Here is a 24,652-nt window from a genome sequence, read left to right as displayed (position 1 = left end):
ACTGAACTGCTCACCCAGAGTTCCTTTTGTAGTCAATGCATACACAGGAACTTTTAAGGCATATTTTATCTAATTTAGACATCTGCTTTAGGATGAGATGAACTGTGCCCTGAATGTACTTACTTCTCCCTAATAACTTTAATGAGAGTTTAGGATTATTAGCTCTGCTGCAGACATTTCCATGCAGCAGGACGAATATCCATACAGCGGGCAAAGCCACTGAAATCTGCTTCACAAGCATACAGTTAGAAATAAAGTGAGCTTCACCCAGGGAGTCGGCTGTCAGGAGGCAGCTGGTTGTAGTGGGTTTTGACCCACTGCTGTCTGACTTTGGACACACTGTTTCCATGTCAGGTCTCCTATAACACTTTTTATCTTTTATCGGCCACACTCTTTCTTAGTGCTCAGGGGAGAAATAAATATGTACCTGGTTATCATTACAACATTTACCTGGTTATCATGAACCTGCTCTGAAAAATGGGAATTAGTTTACCACCGTGTGGTCTTCTGCATACATCCCTCAATGTTTTGTTCAATAGTTTTGTTCAGTTTATGAATAAAATGAAATGGGACCTTTTGTCTCTACTGCTAACATTTAATCCTGCAAACTCAGACTAGAATCTGAAAATCAAGCTGGGCTTTGCCCTTGTTGAGCATCGTGCTCTGCACGAGATAATCTCCCACCCAAATAGTCCCTTGAGGACAGTAATGCAGGTCCCTTGCCTGTCTTGCAGTGGAAGTGACCTCAATTAAGAGTTCTGCTGATGGTACACAGAAGGAACAGAGGCCACAGCTTTTTCCTACAGCTGTGTCAGTTCAACAAAGTTAAGAGAATTAAACAGGAATGAGAACACTACGTGAGGTAGTTGCTGAAGGGAGATCTGGCTGAACAAACAAGAAACTGCCATGCCTGCAAAATAATTTCTCCCAGTAGGACTGAATTCATTCTTCCAGTACCTCCATCTCCCTGTCCTTTAAAAAGGGATAGAGCACCTTCCTCCAGAGGTGTTGGAAGATTTAAAAAGAAGTTTGGAAAATATTTTGATGATATACATGACACAGTATTTGCATTCTTGAGATGCAGATAGATTATTTCTAGCTGCAGAATTTTGCTGCCGCCGAGCAGAAACGACATGTTAGTGCTACGGGCAGGGAGGAAGGCACTGCTTTATGGCACGGAGAGTTGTCATGTTGCTCTGTGAGCAGTGGAGACTGCCAGGTTTTTGCTTTGGCAAGGGATCTTGAGCAGACCTGGACAATCTGGGTATATGCCTCCATAGTAGTTTGTGTGAGCATCCTTTTTTCTTTTTTTTAAAGTTCTTTAAACTATAAAAACAACCAATCTGGGTATATGCCTCCATAGTAGTTTGTGTGAGCATCCCTTTTTCTTTTTTTTAAAGTTCTTTAAACTATAAAAACAACCCCTGTGTAACATTGACCTAAATGCATTTGGACTGCAGCAGGGTAAGCGAGCTGACTCTGTAGTGCTGTTGGCTGCCTTTTGTATTAGGAAGGCAGATTCCCAAAGTGCAGATGTCTGCCACAGCAGGTAGAACTGGGAACAATGACACTTTTATAAGACACTTAAAATCTGCAATTTTACAGTGCCCAGGGGAACTGGCAGGCAATATTCACCCCAAAACTGCAGGCAGGTTTTCAACAATCTCTCTTTTTTTTCTCAACCGTCTATGAATCATACACTGGGCATACACATATTTCGCCTTCCCCCTCTAAGATTTTCATCTATTCCTAGAGTTTCCTTCATATGCTGTTTTATATTTTTGCCATATCCTTTACAATTCTGTAATCATCTTTCCTAGGAACTCACGTGGTCCTTCTTTCACTGCACATAGCAGTGACACCCTTTCCTCTCCATTAAGCCAGGCTGTTCAAGGTCCTGTCCAAAGCACAGCAGGGACCGTGTGTCATGTTGGAGCACTACAAGAAAACAAAGATTTTAGAAATAACTACGTACAATTGTATACAATACATTCTACACTCAGAGAACTGAGAATTAATGGAAGTTTAGGTGACAATAATATCATGTTGACTATAATGGGATTTATTTCTTTTATCTCACTGGTAAGTAGTACTTCGAAATAGGAAAGCCTTGTCTTTAGAGTATTCTAATAATCGCCTTCTTCAGTGATTTAATTTTGTCAGTGTTTATACACAGTCTGACACCTCAAAAAAATTCTGATGTACGTGCTTTAAGTCACGTTCACTGTGCAAGCCTATAATCTAGCACATATTTTTCATCTAGTAATTTCAAGAAGTTCAACTGTACTAATGGGAAAGATCCAAGTGCTAGGGACTGTATTTTGCAATTGAACAGAGGGGTGAGAAAAAGCAATTTAAAAAGTTATTATTTTTCAATACTGGCACTGAAATCACAATTGTGGTTAGTGACATATATTGAATTATAGCATTGAAGTCCTACTTGTCCAACAGAAAACATCTTTTTGATGGGAAGTCAGTGTTACTTAGCAAATTCATTTTGAAGATAAGAAAATACTCCAATGAATGAAAGAAGCCAAACACTCAGGAATATAAGCAAGTGCTTTCTTTTAACAATTCAGGACAAGTTTTACAGGAAAATGTTAGCAACACTCGTATGACAAGGACAGGATTTCGACAAGTCACAGCAGCATGAAGCCAATTAGAAATGTAAAGGCAAAAAGTATTCTAACGTTATTGAGACATGAATAAGGCTGGAGAATAGAAAGCAGCATCCATTTTGTCCATGTCATAAATTTGCAGGCAAGAGGAAGATTATGACTTTGCTCACGATTCTGATTTCACTTATCAGTGAAGCACTTCACATCAGTACTCCAAAGCAGTGGGAAAGGTCTTCTTGTTAGCAAACACCATATGTTTAATTTGTGCGTGTGACTTTTTCATATATACAGTAGCCTATAAGTATTCAGTAGATGGGTGGCATTTGTTCTCACTGACATCTCAATGCCATTTAAAGATCACAGCAACATCTATTTAAACTATGAAATAAACTGATAAGAGATGTATTTACCCATCAGCCAGCATCACTAAATCAACAGTAGAGCTTCTACTGAAAGACAAACTAAAAACAATCCAATAGCTTTTGTAGATCAGTTATGAAGATAATTGAATTTTTGGTTTTTTTTTTTTTAAAGTGGGAATAGAATGGAGCTTTTCTCCCTCCACTCTCAGATATTTCAACCCAGGTTAGAGTTAGAGCTGGATAAATCAAGTAAAACAACAGAGATATCACTACTTTTTTTTTTTTTTTGTGAAGGCCCTAACAAACAAACATCCAGGTCCCTCACACAAGATTTTCCTGGAGAGTTTACAAACTATATGACAGAAAATGGAAGAGCAGAAAATGCTAATGATCATTGCAGGACATGTGAGACTATGTCTACTGAGCCCTGTGCCTTAGTAGCTATGCCATTGGGCCTCTTGCTGAGCAAGAGCAGCACTATTTAACCAGATAACGTGGGCATGCAGAAGAGGGAAAATATCATAGATGTTTTCAGGGGAGGAAAAAAAAAAAGATCTTGCTGTTCTCTTGCGGGTGGAGGACAACTAATTGCAGAGCAATTCCTTTTCCTTTCTGTCAAGCACTCATGTTTGCTATCAGCACCCAGGCTTGCCGCTTCTAGTGCCACCAGAGGGTCCCTAAGGACTTTTCTCTTTGGATGCACGCCTCCAACCTGTCCCTGCTTTTCCTCCTAACTGATGCCTGCAGTCCACTACAATCCACCTGAGCAAGATTGACTTAACTCAGTGTCTGCAAACACACTATCTCCTGAGACTAAGGACAGCCTGAATCAAAACCAACCAGCTTTGATAATGTACCATATATTCAGAACAAAAGCATCACAGGGAAAACCACTCAGAAAACAATCCCTAGCTGTTTCCAGGCTGTGACCCAAATTCTGCAAGGAGACACTAAAGCTGAAGTATCTCAGACCATCTTTGCAGAGTCTTTGTTTTGGTCAGTCTTGTTTCACTTCTGAAATGATTGAGCGACTCCCCTGCTTCAGCTAGGGTTGTCTGAGGTGTCTCAAGGGCATCAAAAGGAAGAAAAGCAGTAAGACCAGATGCCTCCCTTCTCCATGGGAGTGCAACTTAAGACCAGTCACCTGCCTTGCTTCAGCACCAGGGATTTGCATTAAATTACTACCTTGTGATGTGACTTCCTGCAGGAAACTTCCCTGGTCTGAACCACTGAGGCACATATCACATTGGTAATACCAACACAATAGTCTTTCAATATTCTGCATAGCCTTAGTCGCTATCTCCACCATCGCTATGAAAGATCCATTCAAAAAACCATTCTCAGTACATGAGAAACCTGTCTCTAGTCTTTGCTTAGAAACAGCAACAGAGAGATTATAGGACCAAGCTGTTCTTCTAACCGAGGCTGCAGCTTTAAGGAGCTCCTCAGTGACAGATGGTAGAGGAATATAGAACCATCACACTCACTACATCTCCAATCTGATCTGAAATTTAAATAACCTGACTCATTAAAGGATAATGCATATGCACTTATACAACGTAAAAACCCCAGAACAATCTAAATCAATAAGTGCAATTTCAACACATAATGATAGTCAGTGACAGGTCGTTAAAGAGTATCAGCTTTGGCAGAGAGTAGAATTTCTCAGATAATAATGACAGCAACAGGGGGTTGTCACAAGCACAAGCAATCTCTGCTGAAACACTGAGACTCCATAGCTGCAGCCAGAAATCTTGTCCCCTAAATGATGTAAGAAGGATCCAAAAGTGTGTTACTTGCTAAAACCACAGGAGTACATACCTGCAATTTCTTTTTCTTGCCTACTACAATCAGGTAACACAGTACCCATGCATTGCAAAGTCTGAATCTGATAACTGGCATTTAAAATCTTTCTAGGGCCACATCAACACACTTTTTAATTCCCACTTTTCTTTCCTCCTCTTCCCTTCCTACACAGCATTAGTAAATTATTTTAACTTAATAAGGCCTAAAAAGTCTTGTTATTTACATACATTTTACTGTATCATGGGAGTCAGTAGCATCTGCAATAGATTGCATTTGGATAACTGACAAAGTTTAGACATTACAACACATAGCTTGAGTCAGTGTGCAATAATTTAATGAGCGCTAACTGTTTTAAGAACAGTAATTTCAGTTGAGGGAAATCATCACACAGAACCTAAGCTACAAGTGTTGGTATTATTTCACTTGTAAGAGTACAGCAACTTCTCTGTGGTGAAACTGCCCTGGCTGGTGCTATTCTGTGCAAGGGAAGGGACCATGTGAAGAGGAAGGGACAGAGTCTTATTACATTGCAGAAATGTCCAATGCAGGGAGTTAGGCAGACAAGTAAAACTGCACCAGGTTCAAGTGGAGGTGGCCAGGCCCTTTACAAGGCCAAGAACATGGAAAGGTGAAAGGAGATGGAAAGCAGTCCCATGCTTTTGTCATATTACTGTGATAAATGTATCTGAAGTAGACCTAACAATCAGGGCAGAGACATTTTCTCAAAGACATTTTCTCAAAACTGCTTACTAAAATTCCAAGCACATTAAAAGAATAAGAAGCAACAATCAGTATTTTTTTAAAAAAATCATTCTTCTCAACAGAAAAGAAGTTATTAGATATGTCAAAAAGAGGAAAAGAAAAAGGTGGGGATTTTTCATTGTTTACATTTTTTAAATTTTAAATTAGCTACTTGACTTATTGTGACACTCTTCCATAGATATTGTATCTCATTTTAAATTCCAGTTTCTACAGCTGTCTCTAAGTGACGGTTCCTCCTGTACTAAGCACCCTGCTTTTTGTTCTTCCTTCCTTAGACTTTTTTTTTAATTAATCCTGATTCAACAGCCTAATCCAACCTAGTGTTTAGTTCTTTACCACTTTTAGTCTAAGGCACTGTGTGTCACATTATTACATCAGAGGAAAGTGGCTATTACAGAAAAGTCATTTATGTTGTAGGATGACAGTGGGAGAAAGGAACAAAGGAGGTAAGAATTTGGAAATATACTAGGAGTTCAGTACGAATACAAAGGGAATAAGGAGTGTAGCTGCATATCGGTACTGAAGCTCTTAAAGTAATAACCATTTCAATTTTGTCTGGACTGTGAGCCAGCTGAAAGATAATCACACATCACTGCTGATAGAAAATACAATTAGATTGGAGAAATCTGTGGAAGGAAAAAAAATAGGTATTTTACTTAGCATTTACAATTGTTGATATGGAACAACAGTAGATGAAGTGCAACATAGCAGCCATGGCTGTAACACAACCACTGCTCTTAGTGGGAAAGAAGGCAGGACACAGGCTTGCGGCCCCTGGTGTGCTCCAGAAGACTGCCAGGATGCATTTCACACGACAGGGTCTGTCTTCTGGGGCCCGTCTTCTGGGGCCCCTGAAGAAGCAACCTGCAAACACAGCAGGAAAGCTTCATTCTGCTTACATAATTAAATATTTTTTTCCTTTTAATAAAGTAGAAAGCCTAAGTCCAAGGTATACTTTTATATAAGTTACCGAATTTGGCTTTGCTTCTACTCACTTCAGGCGAGCTCACCTTAGGAGGTCACTGGGAGCTGCATGTAGTCCAGAGACAAAACTCCTTCCTAACCCTCCCCGAATTAGCAGCCAGGAAAAGTAAGTCAGGGAAGCCGTATTTATGACAGAAGGCGGAGAGAAAAAGGCACAAGCTGCAAGTGCCAGGTGAGCCAGGTAAGCCCTTGGTCCCCCAGCTCCTCCTGCAGCCCCATGCAGCCTTCTGCACTCACACCACGGGCTGGAGGAGAAGTCATAGGTGAGGAGTCGGTCAGTGACTGACCCTGCTCCTCACACCTGTACCAGGTTGGTAAATCAAATTGTAAGCATCACCTGCATATAAGTGCAGTGTTGAGCACTTAATCCTGAAACAGGAAAACAAAAGGAGTGTGTCTTTATTCCTGAGTGCTCTTCCTACTTTGGAAAATACTGGATATTACTACTCTTTCACTATTACACAGCATCTGTAGTAATTGCAAGCATAAATAACGTGTTTCAATTGTTCTTCCAAAATGCATGTGTCCTTTTGAGGTTTGTTGGTAGTTTTTGTTGTTTTCAGTGTAAGTAAGTCAGCTATGGTAAGGCCTCTGAGCATCTAGCTTTTAGCCTGCTGTGTGCATATGCATGCGGGGAAAAAAGAGTTCCCAATTTAAAAGGCCTTTAAAATGATGCATAGCAAACATGGCTCTTTCGCATCCAGACACACCCATTTCTCTTCTTCAAAGTGTTTAATCAGAGTTATCCTGCTAAGCTTCCAAACAGGGAGGAAAAAAAAAAAAAGGAGAATTAGCATATCCTTATGCTCTTTTGTAATTCCCCTTCTCTCTTTAGCATCTAAATTCCAGAATGGGCAGGAATGTCATTATCTAAAATGCTCAGCACCTGTGAGAGACTGAAAGAGTTAATGCCTCAAACATTGTGGTGGGGCAAGTTCTGTGTAAAGACAAACCCTGCACAGCAAGGAGGCAGGTGAAAACCCCATCAGCTCAGAGGTCAGCAACAGGAGGGGGAGGGCGTGCTGGAGGGTGCGCAGCTCCCTGTTCTGATGAGCTCTTCTGATACAAAGATCAAACAATGGCCACGTCTGCAGGGAGGGAGAAGTTACTCCACAAAGGACCCCCAAGCCCAAAGGCTCACAAACTGCTCATTAACCCGATGGGTTTTGGTGCCTGCCTGAAGGAGCGGCAAGGATGATAAAAGGACACACGCTGAAGCCCCGGGCGCACAAGCCCACCGGGACTGGACCCCTCGGCTGACTGGACCAACGCTGGACCCAGGACCAGTGAAATCTTTCTCTCTTCCTTTCTCTCTGTCTGTCTTCTTCTCTCTTTCCTTTTCCACAACCCCTACACCTCATCCATTTCAAGACATAAACCGCTGACCAAGTCTGAGACTAGGAGTGGATCCAGCCGCCCCTGGGCCCTTCTCTGAGGAGGAGTCTGGAAAGCAAGGGGGTCTGCTCTGAACCTCGGGACTCAACGGGAGGGATCTCATTATTCCCTGAATCGATGTACATGGTTACATGGCTTACAGAAGTAGTCTTATGCCAATTCCTGTTGTACCATGCCTCCCCAGTTCAGTTTGCTTCTGTCATGAATAAAATCTTTAACTGATCTTTTGGTGTCGTTCACCTTAATTTAGCCCGAGGGAATTTCGGATTAAGCACGACTCCCTGGTCTGTCCAGTCTGGGTCGTGACAGCACCTTTGCTCCAAGTGTTAGAAGGCTATTTTTTATGGCAGTCTATACAAATAAGACCATGACAGCAATGGATTTTTACGTTTATTAAGAGTCTATATAAAAGAAAAGAAAGGAGAAATCTTTTACAAACATCTTTCCAGAAAAATGTTGAGTACTGTTGACTATCATCAATATGAAATTCTTTCTCTCTTCCACAAAGTTTCTGCCAGGAGGAAGAACCATCACCAACAGTAATATCATGAATCTTTATGATTTCCAGAAGTCCTGACTTTGTGAAAGAAAAACCTGTTTATACTTCTGAATCGCACATAATAAGGAGATGCAAGGAAGATGTGCTGTAAATCCAGCTGTTGCTGTTCAAAGCCCTGTTAAAGTGGACAGATGGCTTTAGTATCTTGAATACTATAAAGTGGCATATAAATGCAACTATGTGCAAATAGAAAGACAGATAAAGGGGTGGTCTCTTTGGATTTCTCTCAAGTGGGGGTTGTGTATTGTTTTGTTTTCCAAAGTATCTTCTGCTGGCTGAGGCCAGGCCATGTGTCTTCATGCAGGTTAAACTATTTGATAATGCAAAGTAGCACAAGCAACGGACATTGCCTCCAGCCGAAAGGCAAGGTGTAGAGACAGCTCATTTGCTTTAGATGAATCTGTGCTGAATAAACTTCAAGGAAATAACTTTAGTTATTCTCAGTCACACAGATCCAGACTAACTCCTCAAAAGAGGAGCAGACACATACTACTTTTCTGGAACTAAAATACAATGAAACTTTAAGTATGCTTTATTATTTTATACATAAATTTTAGGCTTGAATGCTCTTATGTAAGCATACTACTGAATCCAAAGCCATTTAACTCAGTCTCCCTCTAGACAGACATTAAACAGTGGAAGTAGAACACAGACAGAAAAGAGTAAAAAAACCCTAAAATCTATGAACAACAAAACTTCCTTATTGATTTTTCCATTCTCACACAGGCTTTCAGGATCCAAGATTATCACAAGGTTATTGAAGTGCAACCACTGGAATGATATCAAGAAACTTGAAGCAACCCTTAAGCTCTAAAGGGTTATTAGAGGATGAATAGTAATCACTGTACAAAGTGTAGGCAGCATGTCTTAACCTTGTTTGATGTTTGCATTCAGTAGCAGGACTGTTCAGCGTGAATATATGGGGGTAACAACACTGTAAGAATGTTTGACTGAGAGAACTTCTGGTTCACTTAGCTCTTCTGTTTTCAGGCAACTACTTTACATCCATTCACAAAGAGTTCAAGTTCAGTCTGTCAATCCACTAGAAGACATCCCAGACCTTAGCAATTACAAACCTTTGAATTTCCAAGTTTATTCATGACCAATAATGTCTACTAGTTGTTTCAACATTTTCTTTAAAAGTCCATTCCTTCCCCATTGTTTACCCTCCTGCTATGTTTGTTGATGACAATCTTAGCCTCTTTCAGTTTTCCTCTTCTTTTGGCTATGTGAAGATAAGCTCTTCCTCCTAATTGTCCTGGAAGCTCTTTTCTGCACATATGGCATTTTGAGTTAATCTTCCTTATACCTTGGTGATCAGAACTGCATGTTGGATCACGTGTGAGATTTCACTGTGTGAGATACACACAAGTATCTTCTGGTCTCTCCTTGAAACCCTTGGCTGATTTTTTTTTTCTGGAATCACAGGAGTCTTTTCCAGATCTATATTACCCTGATGACCATAACAGGATTAATACTAACCTTGATGTTCCTTCCTCAACCATTTTCAACCCATGATCTCCACTCTTAACAGCAAAAGTTTTCATTAGTAATTAAATGCACAACATCTCTTAATTTCTTCTCAAGAGCACATACTATTCAAATCTTTCCATGAACTGACAATGCCTTCCAACAATGTATCATCTGCAAATTTTATTAACCTATGGTAACTTGTACAACAATGAAGGTACTAGATTCAGTCAATCCTGGAACAAATCATTGAGGAACTTCACCAGTCCCACTTTGTCCTAATAAAATGGTCATTCCTTTGTTACAACCTAATGTTATCACTCTACCTACCTAGTGTGCTTGTACAAATCATCATTTTCTACAGCTGAATCAATTTCTTAGATTCAAAATTTTGAATCTTGATTTATGAAGTCTGAGAATATTAAGGGGTCTATATGTCAAAAGAATTACCAACTAAACTTCAAGTTCCAGCATCATAAGATCCTCATTATTTTCTTTTGTAACAGTTCCACTGGATTTTTTGTCTTTAACAATACAAAACTATTTTTTAAAGCCAAGTACTTTCTTGAAATTTTGCCAAACTGTCAGGCTTCTAGTGCTCAAAGGCTTTGTTCTGTATAACTGTAATCAATGCAAAGTTCAATACTATTTGCAAACACAGGACTTTCAGATGATGGAGTATTTTTTGGAAGTTGTCAAACAGTGGCCAAAAAGCATTAGATACAGTAAAGCAAAAATCTTTAAAATTATTATCAGATAACAATGCTGTCAATATATTATAAATGCAGAGATCTGACAATGGCTTACTTCAGTCATGTAACACTTGTCAGCATAGATATAGTGATAAAAATCAGGTAATTTTTGACATACAAACAACTAAAAACATGACTTACAAATGTCACCAGCTGAGTCCAAGCAATGGCTAGTATTTTTATGGCACCCTATCCATGAACAGTAGAAGACTCTGTATGTCTGCTCAATTTGCTGATGTTTCATGACCCCAGAGAATCTCTAATTAGATCTTCTTTAAAGCAATCTTCCCTTTCATTTCCATGATTTAAATGAACAGTTAATTTATTTCAAGAAGAATTCCTTCTTCTACAGCTGCAGTTCTACCAAACAAATAAGTTTTATAGAAGCAATATCCCCTTTGAAAAGTAAATTTTACTAACCTGCCCATCACCAAGGTCTATGCCTGTCTTTTAAGATAAACATACATGTTTAGCTTTTTCACTATGCAGTATATCTAAAGGCATCTCAAAATAAATGCTAGTATAAGATTTTCTTAAAGCTATTCATATTTTTCTTTAAACACTGATCACTACCTGTGCAAGGTATTTCCAATACTATTCCTTTGCTGAAGAACATCTAACAATTCTTTTTTCTTGTTTCTGCTCTTTTTCCCCTCTCCCCCCGCCCCCCTAATTATGATACACACACACACCCTCCCTCCACTTTCAAAAGTATGATGGCACTGCAGTATTTCAATCAGGTCATGAACTAAAATATACCAAAGACAGCAATTTGATTCAGAAGTGATGAATTCCATAATGCAATTTTACCAGAAAGGGTTAGATGCTACATATAACCTGCACCTTTGTTAAAACACAAATACGAGCCTAGACTTAATACATCATCACTTTGAGAAGCTAAATTACTAGTTCTTAAAGCCTGAGCAATAAACCTGTTTATTTATATGGTTTAAAATACATTTCATTTATTCTATTAAGCACCACCATTCTGTGAAACTCAAAGCAATTCTCTTGACTCTGTCAATCACATACTTTATATTCATAATCACAGTTATTTCAGCTGCTAACAAAAATGATCTGTGAATGTTTTTCAAATAAAATTGTTCAGTTGCTTTGCCTTGCTATGCATGCTCATCACAGTTTATGTTCTTGTATATCTGGAATACTGATAGTTGTGAAAAATGTTCATGCAGTATTGAAGTTTCAGCAATATCGGAAGGAATACTGGTTACTACATCTTTTGCCACCTAATCTTTTGCCACCCATTTCAAAAGCTTGTTAGGACATAAGTTATGTCATATGTAGCTGACTGCAGACAAAATTCCAGATGTAGCCTAGTCCTGCTTAACAGAATAACTATCCAATGCAAGTCACAAACGGTGCAAGAGTGCTGTTCATGATCTGCTACTTGTATCAATGTTTTCACTCAAAATATTCTATAGGTGCCTAAAAATAAGCAATATATCCATTTATACATGGATATAAAGGGAGTAAATGCATGTATTAAATGTGCTAAGTAACCAGCACTTGTCAAAAAATACAAGACACAAAGTCGTTACTTTTAAAGTTATTTGTTTATATAGAAGAAACTAACTGGGAAATGTATATAGCACTCCAGAAAGTAACCAGAACACTTGATGTTGCAAATCTGACCTTAAAATACTAAATTTTTTTGTTTTTTTCTAAAAGTAATTTTCCAGTTACTAACACAATGGAAATACATTGCTCAAAGAACATTGCTCAAAGAGAGAAACCAAGGGATTCTGGCCATTATGGTTCTTCATCTTCAAAATTGATCACTAAATGTTAATCAGTTACAAAGTACAGTAGGAAGGGTCTATTTTTTTTTTTTTCAATAAAAATGCATGTTTTACAAAACCAAACAGATAAACAAAAAGCTTTGCAAGGGGAAAATGCACCAGTCACCTCCTCAGATCTCTTTGCTACTTCTAATGCCTTTTCCTCGCCTCCCCCAGAGCTGAAGAGTTCCCTTGCACAGGAGGGATTTGCTCTGGTGTCACTGAGGACATGCTACAGAGGTAACAGGATTGCAAGAGTGCAGCTGAGGACAGATTTTGGCAGGCAGAATCTTTCTTACTGGTCATGTAATGTGTGATGGAAAGTTCCCAGTCTGACTCTTGACAGAGTGCATCAGCTTGTCAAGGTTGGCAGCTAAGGAAATAAAAACCTTGTTTATTGTAACCTGGGCACATTTGATAAGGATTGATTGAGACATAATACACACAGACATGCAGAGTATAATATGTAGAAGCTCTTTCTGTTCAAATAGAGCCATGCTTAAAAGCAGCGTTTGGGGTTTATAACCTCCCCTATCTTCCATTCATCCAGAATAAACATTTTAATTTGCATGCCCAGATTTTAATTGGTACAGCATGTGGCATTGATAGAAACCATTATCAGCTAAATCAGCATGACTCTTCTGTGAATTAAAATATGTCACAGATTTAGAACATTAAATGAGAAAATAGAGCTCTCTAACCTCTAAATCCAAGAATTCTCTGCAAACTAACAGCACACTCAGTACACTGCCATAGAGCTCCTGACTTTGAAGTAAGTTTAAAAAATTAACGAAGGAGCAAAGTTGTTGGTGGGTGTATTCCTAATGCTTTCTCAGCCCCTCTTTCCACTGAAAACAGTGTTCAGGAGAAGAAAAGAAACTAACTCTTCAAGGCCCCAACATGTTTGAAAAGAATTATTAAAAAGTGGTTATCAATAGAATTGGCAGCAAATAAAAAATATACAATTGACTGAAAAATGAGAGGGAGCAGAAAAGATGAGATTATTTCTGATTAATAAAAGATGCCAAAAATTACAATAATTCCTTTCCACACAAAGGTAGGCTTGAAATGTCATTACTGAGATTCTAGGATGGTTTTGAATGAATGGAGAACAACACAGTTTAAGACCTCATTTGGGAAATTTCCTGCTAGCCTGTCTTATATAACTAATAAGAGGATTATATACTTCAAAGCTGGGTTTTATCATCCTACTGTGCTGACCGGGGCCATCAGTTCACTGGTTTGGCTGATAAACTGGAATTAGATGTCACAAATGGACCTTTTCATAATAGTCAGTAGTTATATATCCTGCACATTTTATAATTCAAATAAACAACAACAATTTGCAAAATATGGTCATGAAATTCAATAGCTAACTGAACTTTAGACTCCCATAAACAGTGGAAATATTTTTGACTAAAATTAGAACAATGCCAAAATACTACAAAAAGAATGATGGTATTACATATCATCAGACGAAAGCCCTTATTATGATCTGCAGTTTCCAGCTGCTGAGCTCCAGATGTAAATTCTACCTGAAAATAATGCATTCACTAAATAGTGTCTTATGCCTTAGAAAATGCTTTTTCCCATTGCATAGAAGGTGCATCAATCTACTCAGAAAATGTAAATACACTTGCACCTACACATGCACAAGCACAATTACAACAAATATTTTATAGGCATATGAGGATATGACATCTATGTAGCATTAAAGAAATTTATTCTTTAAGAAAATATGTCTGATATTCAACAGAGATGAGTTATTATTCTTCAGTTAGTTGTGCTGTCAAATAGGAAGAGATAAAATAACCATTCATATTTGCCATTTAAAAAATGCACATATATGTTTTTCAAAACCATGGGTTTGACCACTGTTGAATGAAGCTGGCATTGAACTTAGCCTGCACCAGTGCCCTGACCATTGTTCTGCTACAAAAAGGTTTTTCAGATTATTCCTTTTGCAGTTCTAATCGATTTCACCTTGTGATGTAGGTGCACTCAGCTCTCTGGTAATAGATTATCTAAAAGTAGCTCTCCTCTAAGCAGATACGGTCAACCCATGTCACTTGAGCCAAGTGTCCCAGTGAAGTTGTACCAGAGAAGGAGTTGTCAGGTAGTCCAAATCTCCAGCTATGGCATAAAATAAAGTAGCAAAACTGCTCAGGCCAATATTGTGACGTGGATGACTTACATGTAATGCAGTGATAGAGCTGTTATCATGTCCTGCTGTTCCTGGAGATCTCCACTTCCTTGGCACTCTTCTTCCATGGGAAAGGTGATGAGGCTCCCAGCCAAAGATTCTGGTTCATAGCTCAAAGGGTTAGTCAGGAAAATGGGCTATCCCTTCTGTACAAGGGATTTCAACCCAACCAAAATCTGGGTCATTAACCTCCTACTTTATAATGCTTCTATTGTTTGTTTTAAAAAATAGCATACACTCACTCTTTGAAGTTTGCTTAGATAATGATTCTAACAAACTAATTAGAATCAGGAGATTTAAGACTCATCCAGTGTGTCAGTGAGAGTTCTCCTGATATCTTCCACCCACATCCTCCCTGTCAGTCAAATTTTCATGGTGAGTGGCCAATAGTTACCTCATTATTACACTTAAGGACCAGTCACGTGTGAGGACATGAAATCTTCAAAATTCATCTCAGATCCTTCTTGTGTCTGAAGGTTCTGATGCTGGCTGATGTGGGTGCATGTATTTTCTCCTTGCCCATTAACCAGTACAAATTATTAATTACTTTTACCTTGGAACAATAGGTACCTTGACAGCAAGGTAAACTTGCCAAGGTCAGCACTATAAGCCTAGCAGGCTTTCAACCCAGTGAGCTTCCTAAAATGCCAGTTTCCCAGTGTTCATAATGGTTTTATCTCTAGTTAAATTATACTCATGACTTTCCCTGAGGCCAAAACTGCACTTTTTAAAAAATTATTTTTAGCAGAAAAGCAATGCTTTGAGTGGGTAACAAGTGATGTGTACAGGACAGCTTATGAGTAACTTCCATACAAAGGATAAGTAGGCAAGGGCTCTTCACAGTAAAAGAGATGACTGAGTTGTTATGGTCTAGCTTTCAAACTGCAAATTTCACTGACAATTAACTGTGAAAAGCAGTTTCCCACTAGGAAATTATGAGGTAGTGGGTTTAAAACAAGAGGAAATTTTGAAAGAATTTTCAAGTAGCACATAATTAATACATTTGTTATTGTTAATTAATTCATTGCTATGACATGTCACTGATGATAACTGTGCAGACAAATTTTACATTAGAGAAAAATGTGAATTGAGTTCGGGAGTTAATGAGTACATAAACATAACAGAACAGATGCAACCTCCGTGAATTTTTAAAAATACTGATAGCTGGAGCCTGAGAGAATCAGAAGAGGAAGAATAATTTACAATTTGTCCAGTTTCTTACAGTTTTCCCTAACCATCTGTTACTGACCACTTCAAGAGCAAGGATACTAGGCTAAGTGAACCACCGTTTTGTTCTGCCATTGCACTCTCAGTTAAAAAGATTATTTTACTGGTTAATTTACCTATGTTTCACATAGGTGCAATAATACCAACCAGTCATAAAAGGAAAAAGTACGTATTCACAAAATTGTGTTCATTCCTACATCTAATTAAACTATAGTGATCAAGAATATTTGATCACTTTTGTGTTGCATTGAGCATAGCCAACAACTTAATATTGACTACGTACAGTTCATTTTACAAGAGCTCTGGCAGTTGTCTCTGAGGGCAAAGAGCAGGCCTGAATTTTTGCAGGAGGATGCTGAGCTCTTCTGCTATGCTCAAAACATTATAAGTATCTGATACTGGCCCCAGATGGATTTCAGACATCAGTCATCAAAGTTCTGCAGAGGCAAACCAAATCCTGTCACAGGGCACAAGATCCAAAGCCTCTCACATGCATCAGTGGTGGTGGTGGGAGAAAGGCCACCAAGCTAGAGGAGAATAGCTCCACACAACACAGCAGGAAGAGGACTGACTACAGTCTCTCACATTCACAGATGCTTGCTAAGCAGGGACCACTACCAGCAGACCACCCTTCAACATGACCAAGGTGCCTGTGGTATGGGTTTCCACTTCCTGCATGATATCTCTATAAAAAAACTCATTATTTTCTGCTTGATTTGTTGAAGGCCTCTTGTTAAAACCTGGGTAGGGGTACCTAGGCTGTTGCACCATGACTTCCTCCATTCCCTTGCCAACATATCTGTGAAACATGGTCCCCAAGCACAGCATCTCTCTTACCAGAAATCTGTGCTTAGTCAGGCCCAGGGATCAAAGTGACTAAATTCCCCCTACTAGCCTGTGTCTCATGTTTCTTATTTGTTAGTGCTGCTGAAGATAGAAATCAAGTTCTCTCACTTGGGGGACCTCACACTTCACACCTGGCACAGCTGGCCAGGGCTGCTGAGGATATTATCTGAACTTTAGCATTGCCCCTGTGTCAGTGCCAGCTTCACATGTTAAATCAGAAACAGACCTGCTAATTACCTTTTGGCAACTTATGTGCCAGATACCTTATCTCTGTCTGGCAAATCTCTCATCTTCACACAAAGAGCATGAGGAGGAAAGGATCATGGGCTAGGAGACTTCCAAATATTGATCAAACAATTATGTATAAATTTACTCTTTTTTTTGCCTGTAACTAGAGTCCTGCAAATTGCATTTCTGTCAGTGGAGTTAGCAAGACGGAGTCATGGCTCAGACTTGGAGCATCACACAAATGTTTAAGCTTCAGCATAGAGCTTGTGGGGAAACATTGAGCAGAATTCCCATTGACTTCATTTGAAACAGGGCTAGCTCTAGGCATGGGCAAAGCAGGTGATTGCCTATAAAAGCGGGCTAAAGTTGGCTGTAGGAACATCCCTGGAATGAGGAGCTAACCTCTGCTGCCTGTGTATCCAACACTGCTTTGCGTTTGCCTCTACCTTATGCACTCATTCATTTTATCCAACATCAGAAAGCTTCGCTCTGTCTCAGCTCTATCTGCAATCTCTGTGAAACCATAGTGAAACTTGTCATCAGAGAGGAGGGATGGCTTGTAATCCAGACTGTGAACTAGAAAGTACTTGTGCTTAATTCTAGTATGGGAATAAGGTTCTGCTTGTAGTATTGGAGAAGTCAAATTGCCCGCAGAGAGAATTTCCCTTCACGTTAGGTGCAGCAAATTAAATTCTGAAGGGCCATGAGCCAGCTGGCCCTTATGTGAGTACACCAGGGAAGAACAAATTTAATTTAGCCAAGTTGTCATTGCAGAGCTTATAATTAGGGTTTTGTTTTTGTTATTGCTTGCTTTTTCTTTTTTCTTTCTTTTGAACTGAGGGCATTTGATGAAGAGCTTTTGCCTTCCTTGGAGTCGCATACTTTTTTTGTGGAATTACACTTTGTCACTGAAATCAACTCTTAACATAGATGAATAAAACAGGGCCGAGGGAAAACTTTGTAAGAAATTTTTTAAGGGTATGCAAGTCTACAGTCTGGTGCCAAAGAACTAAGTGTCAGTCTACAATGTAATAAAAGGAGTATGGTGCATAGTACAGATTTTTTTTTTAATCTTTTGTACTACTTATTAACAGCAATGGATAATTTCAGCTGGAGTGCTCCATCCAGTTTTGAGCACCATCTATTAGACAAGCGAAAAAGAATGCAAAAAAGATCTGCAACAATTAAGAGGCTTGAAATACAGGACTGAAAAAGAGGGATTCAGGTTTCCCTAGTTTAGAAAAGACTGAGGGGGTGCATAAAAATAGAGTTCAAACATGAAGGAAAGTGAAATAAAGAATTCAGTTGTCCCCCATGCCAACCAAAGATCAGGCAAGGAGCAAACAATTTCAAAGACAGAGATCTGGATAGCACATTAGGAAAAATATCCTTCTGGAATTATATTTATGTGCTGGGACTGGTCAACTAGGAATATAGTAGGATCTTCACTGACTGCTTTCAAGACTTTGTAAAACAAACGACCATTGGAGACAGTCTAGGTATACTTAATCTTATCTGGAGCCAAAACATGTTTCAGTCTGGAGTGAACATGGATAATCTCACAAACGTATATCCCAGATCACTATATTTCAAGGCCAGGCAGGACCATTTCAGTCATCTCTTCTGAATCTCTGCATAAGGAAGGCTGGGAAATTCCAGAAGATGATGACTGCACTAAACAATCAAATCTAGTGGAATAAGGAGGCAAAAAAAAGGGACAAAAATAAATTCTTATGTTTAAGCAAGAAAATAGGAATTTTAGATTCAGTGATCTGTAACTGAGTCCCCAGAAAAAAAATACAGGAAAAGGTCATGCAACAAAGTATTTCTATTATTTATAGGTACTTACAAAATGGCAGTAACAGCTAAGCAACTCATGCCAATGCACTCTATTTTTTTATAGTGGGGAAATAGAGCTTCTGACTTTAGTTAGGAGTTTGACACTGTATGACCTGATATTCTTATAAGTAAACTATGGGAACACAGTATAAATGAAACTAATGCAAGCTTTTGGTAAACCTAGCTAAAAAGTGTCCTCAAAGATGAGCTACAAATAATTTGTTGTGAAAGCTTATGTTCTGTTGTGGGCTCTCTTGGACCTTGATAAATATTTTCATCAAAGGCACCAATGATGAATCAGAGAACACCTTTGTTAAACCGACAGATGACAACAAGCAGGAAAAGACTGCAAATGCTTTGGAGACTACAATTTTAAGAATTTTAAAAGGTCATGACAAACTGTAGAAATAGGCAGGAAAAGAAAAAGGGTGCAATTTGGTTAGTTCAAATGCCAGATATGGCATTTCAGCAGAAGCAGCCATCACCAACAGAAGACTGAAAGGGAATGAAGACACAGCAGTTCTGAAAAAAAAAAAAAGAAAAAAAAATTTGAATAGATCAAAGTGAAACGTGAATCAGTGTTGTCATCCTCTTGCAAGAAAAAAGCATATTGAAGTGTATAAACAGGAGTGTTATATGGAGGATGGATAAACTAACCCTTCCAACAGTGATAAGGCATGAGTTTAGCGTTCAGCCCTAGGCCACATATTTCAAGAAAGATATAGAGAAAATTCTGGTGGGGTCTAGAGAACAAGACATGTAAGAAAATACTAGAATAATTGTTTTCAGTGATAAGAGGAAAGAAGTTTGGAAGAGGACATTGCAAAAATGCAGATGTCTTGGTCTCCAACTTTACTAAGGAGAGGATTCAAAGAAGATGAAGTCGGGTATTATATACAAACTTTCTATTATAAGCATGGAATATAATGCCAAGAAAAGGTCTGGAATTTCCATCACTGGAAGGCTTTGGGAACATCTTCCAAAAGGCTCAATGAACAGGGATAAGAATGCTTAAGAACACCAGAGCATTCTGGGCTTTTCCAAATCTATTCATATACATTTGAATGCATGCTGGTTTTGAGGAGATTTTACATTTTACACATACATATTTGCCTGCATTTTTTATAGTCCTGCCAACCTTCTGATAAATAGAGATATCAATTCCAATATAGTTGTGGTAGGAGTGATACTAAAAATCAAATGAAAGGTCAGCAGGTACCTTTAGGAAATTATTTGGTTCTACTCCAAGTGAACTGAAAAAATGTTGAGAAACCATTTCCTTAAAAAAAGATAATAAAGGGGGTTGTTAAGTCATTTACCAGACAATGAGGGCATTTTTTAAATTACAGAGTTCAACTGAAAATGTAACGGTAGATTTGATATAGAATAATATAATTACTATCAAGGCCATAGAGAACAAACTGAAATGGCTCTCATTAGTCAAGTCAAATCACCAGTATTTTGGGTTACATTAAACCTAGCTTTTCAGAAACACGCTTTCTGGAGATATGTTTGATATTAAGTCATGGTTCCTCTGAGATGTAACTGACTATACTGGCTCTCAAGAAGCAGTGGCAACTACTATGATTTCCTGAACACATGTAGTTTCTCACAACTTATCTTTGCCACTACTACTCCATTCTTTGTTGGGATATAAAGGGCATAGCTAGGAAGCTGGTTATGTTGATTTTCCATCTACAGAAGTCCATAAAGAGCCACAGACAGAGCTGACAGTTGATATATGTGGAAATATCTAAATTTGGAAGTACCTAATTCACTGTAAAATGCCAAAAAGATTGTTCTTTCACAAAAATCTTAAATTATTTTTGCCTTAGGTTTATGATAGCAAAGTTGAGGCTTTATACAACATTCAAACTTTTCAAAGTCTACCAGCATTTCCATGTGTGGCCAGCATGCATCTACCAGCATGTGTGTTTAACTCCTTGTACGTCCTGCACAGGCTTCTTCAGTCCATGGATTTCATCTTTGCAACTACCAGTCAGCTCTTGAGCGTATAAATGGAAAGCATGATGGCTGCTTTCTGAGATACACAGCAATATACATTAGGGCAGATAGCTGCCTTGCCACCTCAAAAAATCATAGGCAACTGAGGATTATCCTACCATAAATGAAGTGCCCTCCCACTTAAACAGACTAAGTAGAGATACCCAAATGCAAGCCAAAAATCATAGAAAGGACAGAATTGGAAGGAATGTCAAACTGATCACTTAACCCACCTTCCTACAAGAAGGAAGGAACAAGCATGTTGAGATCTATCCCTAACATATTTGTCCATCTGAAGGCTGACAAGCAACAAGAAGATCAGAACAAATACCTTCACATGTAACACATAAAAGTCCTGTTAATAACCGCTCCTGACAAAAAAAAACGCTACTTTTTTAATATTTGCCCTCATTCTTCCACATGCAGGGAAACTGCAGCAGAGAAAGTACATGTTTACCCTTCCCTCCATAACATATTTGCAATGCAGAATAAATGGAGTAGGGGAAAGTACCTGAACTTGATAGCTTGATATCATCATCTCTCTTGTTTCTTGGCAGCAAAGGGAATTTTCTTATTATTCCATCTGCCTGGACAGGGAAGGAAAAAAAAAACCCAAAACCCTAATAAAATAAACGTCAGATGGAGTTTATAGTGCTGACTTTTTCAATGTCACATAAGGATGGCCAGATGGAGTCTGCAGGAGTTACTTTAAGGACAACTGACCAGAGCAGAAAACACAGGTATTAACATTCGTCGTCAACTATTTTATGTAATGCCCTAGGCCTGAAATCTCCCAGCATTGCAAGTTATCCTTCACAAGAACATGAAAAGATAAAGCCGTACACCATCTGTACTCAATGTATTCTTTCACATACTTATCAAATCCCGCAATGTTCCCTATAGCTGCTGCCCTCTTAAGCAAGGTGCAGCAGAATCTGAAGCTTGTAATCCTGATATAACATTCCTGGAATTTCAGATGGGGATAGGAACAGCTGAGCTCTCAGCTTCTCATCAGTTCACCTTATCTGGGTCCACCTTTGACAGGCTCTGTGCTGTACCCAGCAGCAGTGATTTTTGCATCCATAAAACACTATGATAATGCCAAGACCTTTCAGTTCTTCATGGTGCAAATGGCTCTGCTGCCTGGACAAGGCTGTGCCAAAAAGCTAGGGAAAACAGTCACAGAGACAGCGTGGAAGGTCTGGGAGGAGATGCCTCTCTGCCTCAGTTGAAAAAAAAAAATCCACATCCCTTTCAGTTCTTCTCATCACAGATCACACACCACCCACTGCACCCACAACTTAAGAAATATCTGTATTATAAGAGATAATACTGACAGCACCTAGTTCTGCCATTACAGTGTTGTTAGTAACTGTACACACTGTTAGTCACAGTTCCTGCTAGTCAGATAAAAAAAAATCCTGACAAGGCTGATGACTGCAAGCGTCTCTGGATAAAAATCCCACCAGACATTAGCATCCATCTTCTGTCTGGAATTCTGAAAGGAATGCAAGCTTTCCTCTTGCTCTGGCCCACAAGCTTCTGGATAAATTTCCAGTTCCAAAATATCCTGAAGTAAATACAGCATTTCAATTTAATTGCTTAAAAGATATACTGGTGCCCTCCATACTGTATTTGTCATCTGTCATTGTGACAATTTTTAACTGGAGTATGAAACCCTAAACTAACTTGTGACATCTGATTTCTAAACATATATGCATTTTTTTACTTAAGAATCCCCATTTCATTACTTAGAAGGTTCAGAGTATTTATATTCTTTTCTCCATTTCAAACTAAGATGAAAATGTTGTTCTTCAGTCTAAACTGAAAAAAACCTGCAACTAAATAAACAGCAACCTAATTAGAAAGTGTAGAGCAGAAAATTCTACTTGGACTGACAAGGCAAAAGACTAAGCAGTTCATTTGCAGCACTTCTATTTCATCTGCTGGCTTAACTTTTTTTTAGCCATTTCATTATAGGGGAAAAAGTAATATTTTACAATAAAGGCATTATGCATGCTGCATAAATTACAGAGGGGTAGCCAAGCACTTGTATTGTACTTTTATCCTCATACAGGCAGCACCTTGTCAGAATACAAACTTCCTAACATAAGAGCTTTTCTAAGCAGGAATATTTCCCTCATTATAGCCCTAAACAGACACATCTGTGTCAATATAAACATATTTTTGCAGTTAACACTTTCGTATAAGGACTTATTGCAAGTCAACTGTCCTCAAAGGAAAAGAGTGAAGAGATAGCACTCAGAGCGAGTTCTCTGCAGATAAACCTGGTCCAGGAGCATTTCAGTCATCTCTCCATCTGAGAGAGATGAGAGTGGATTTAGGTAATCAGAGCTATTCCTCAGGACATACCCTGCAGGTCAGGAAATGGCCACAGCCACCAACCAGAGTATCTCAATCCCAAAGAGGAATTTCTAGCTGTTACAGTTGTGCTGAGAGTAGCCTTAAACCTCATAGCTCTGTACCATGATACCCAGTCCCAGGACTGGGTTAAGAAGGACCTTTGTCTTAAGGGAACTGGAATAAATCCTCACAGGTCTTTGTCCCTAGGTCTAACGTAGGCTGCTATTTTCTACTTCACTGCGTATAGTCTTGCATCCAGATTCACAGCTGATGTAGACCTAGTCACTGTAAGTGGTGGGATTCCACCCTGGCTTGCTGTAATGAATGCCAGAAGAGGGACATGGATGTCTTGTCAGCAGCAAAGCACAGGACTTTTTGGACTGCCACTTCTACTCCATTGTATCTAATCCCTGCCATCCTTTCCCAAGGGAGGAAAGAGAAACCCCGAAGGGCAATGCACTGTGCAATTCCCACCCCAGCTGTACCAGAGTCTGCACTCCCCATGTCCTCAGCATCCAGCAGCCCTGCAGCAAGGGGAGCTCCACTTGTGGACATGCAGGATATTTTTTAGAAGCTTGAGCTGAATGTCGCTCATGAGCAGAAAAGCACATGCAGCTCCTGAGCCCAAGGCTTCGGTGCATCTGTCAGAGCAGAGCTAAAATAAGGTTCAATATTTTGGCTTCACTATACTGTACAAGATTATTTGGCACTGTGTTTTCTGAATTTGTGAGGGCAGGCCTTCAATGTTGCTTTGTTATTCTGTGGACTTAAGAGGTCAGTATAAGGTCTTCTGAGCTTTTAATTTTGGAATGTTGTTTTCCTACTCATCCACACCCTTCCGGATAAAATGAAAGCAGCACAACAAATATTCAGTGAGAATCACAGTTCTATCTGTGTGTGCCATAGGGAGATGAAAATCTTCTTTCAGCTTGAGTATTCATCATGGAGATGCCTGTAAGCTCAAGATACATTTTCTAAGCATTTAAGACTTGCAAATCATAAAACTTTTCTGTGAATCTTCCATACAAAAATGACTCTATTAAAACTGCTTCAGAAACTGCCTTTTTAAATTATAGATGTAGGAATTTTCAAATATCATCTATCTTTATTTGAAACATCTAAGAACCTGAAGTGCAGCGTTCTTGGACAGACTGTGTAGTGAGTGATTATACATACATACATAATAAATAAATAATTTAATTTGCTGTTTTAAAACCAACAGTGGTGGTGGTGTAGCACAGGCCCTAATCACCCTCAGAGAGCAAATAAATACCTACAAGGTCAGGCATGGACTTCAAGGGTGGCAGAACACGACCTTGCACCTCATTCAGGTGTTATCAAATTGCATGGTGAGCCACCAAGGAATTTACTTTTTTGTTCACCAGGACAAAAGCACTAATGACAGAAATACCCCACTGAAATTTTTTTCTGTTA

Source organism: Haliaeetus albicilla, chromosome Z (genome assembly GCF_947461875.1).
Source record: "Haliaeetus albicilla chromosome Z, bHalAlb1.1, whole genome shotgun sequence".
Lineage (NCBI taxonomy): Eukaryota > Metazoa > Chordata > Aves > Accipitriformes > Accipitridae > Haliaeetus > Haliaeetus albicilla.
This window is presented reverse-complemented; position numbering follows the sequence as displayed.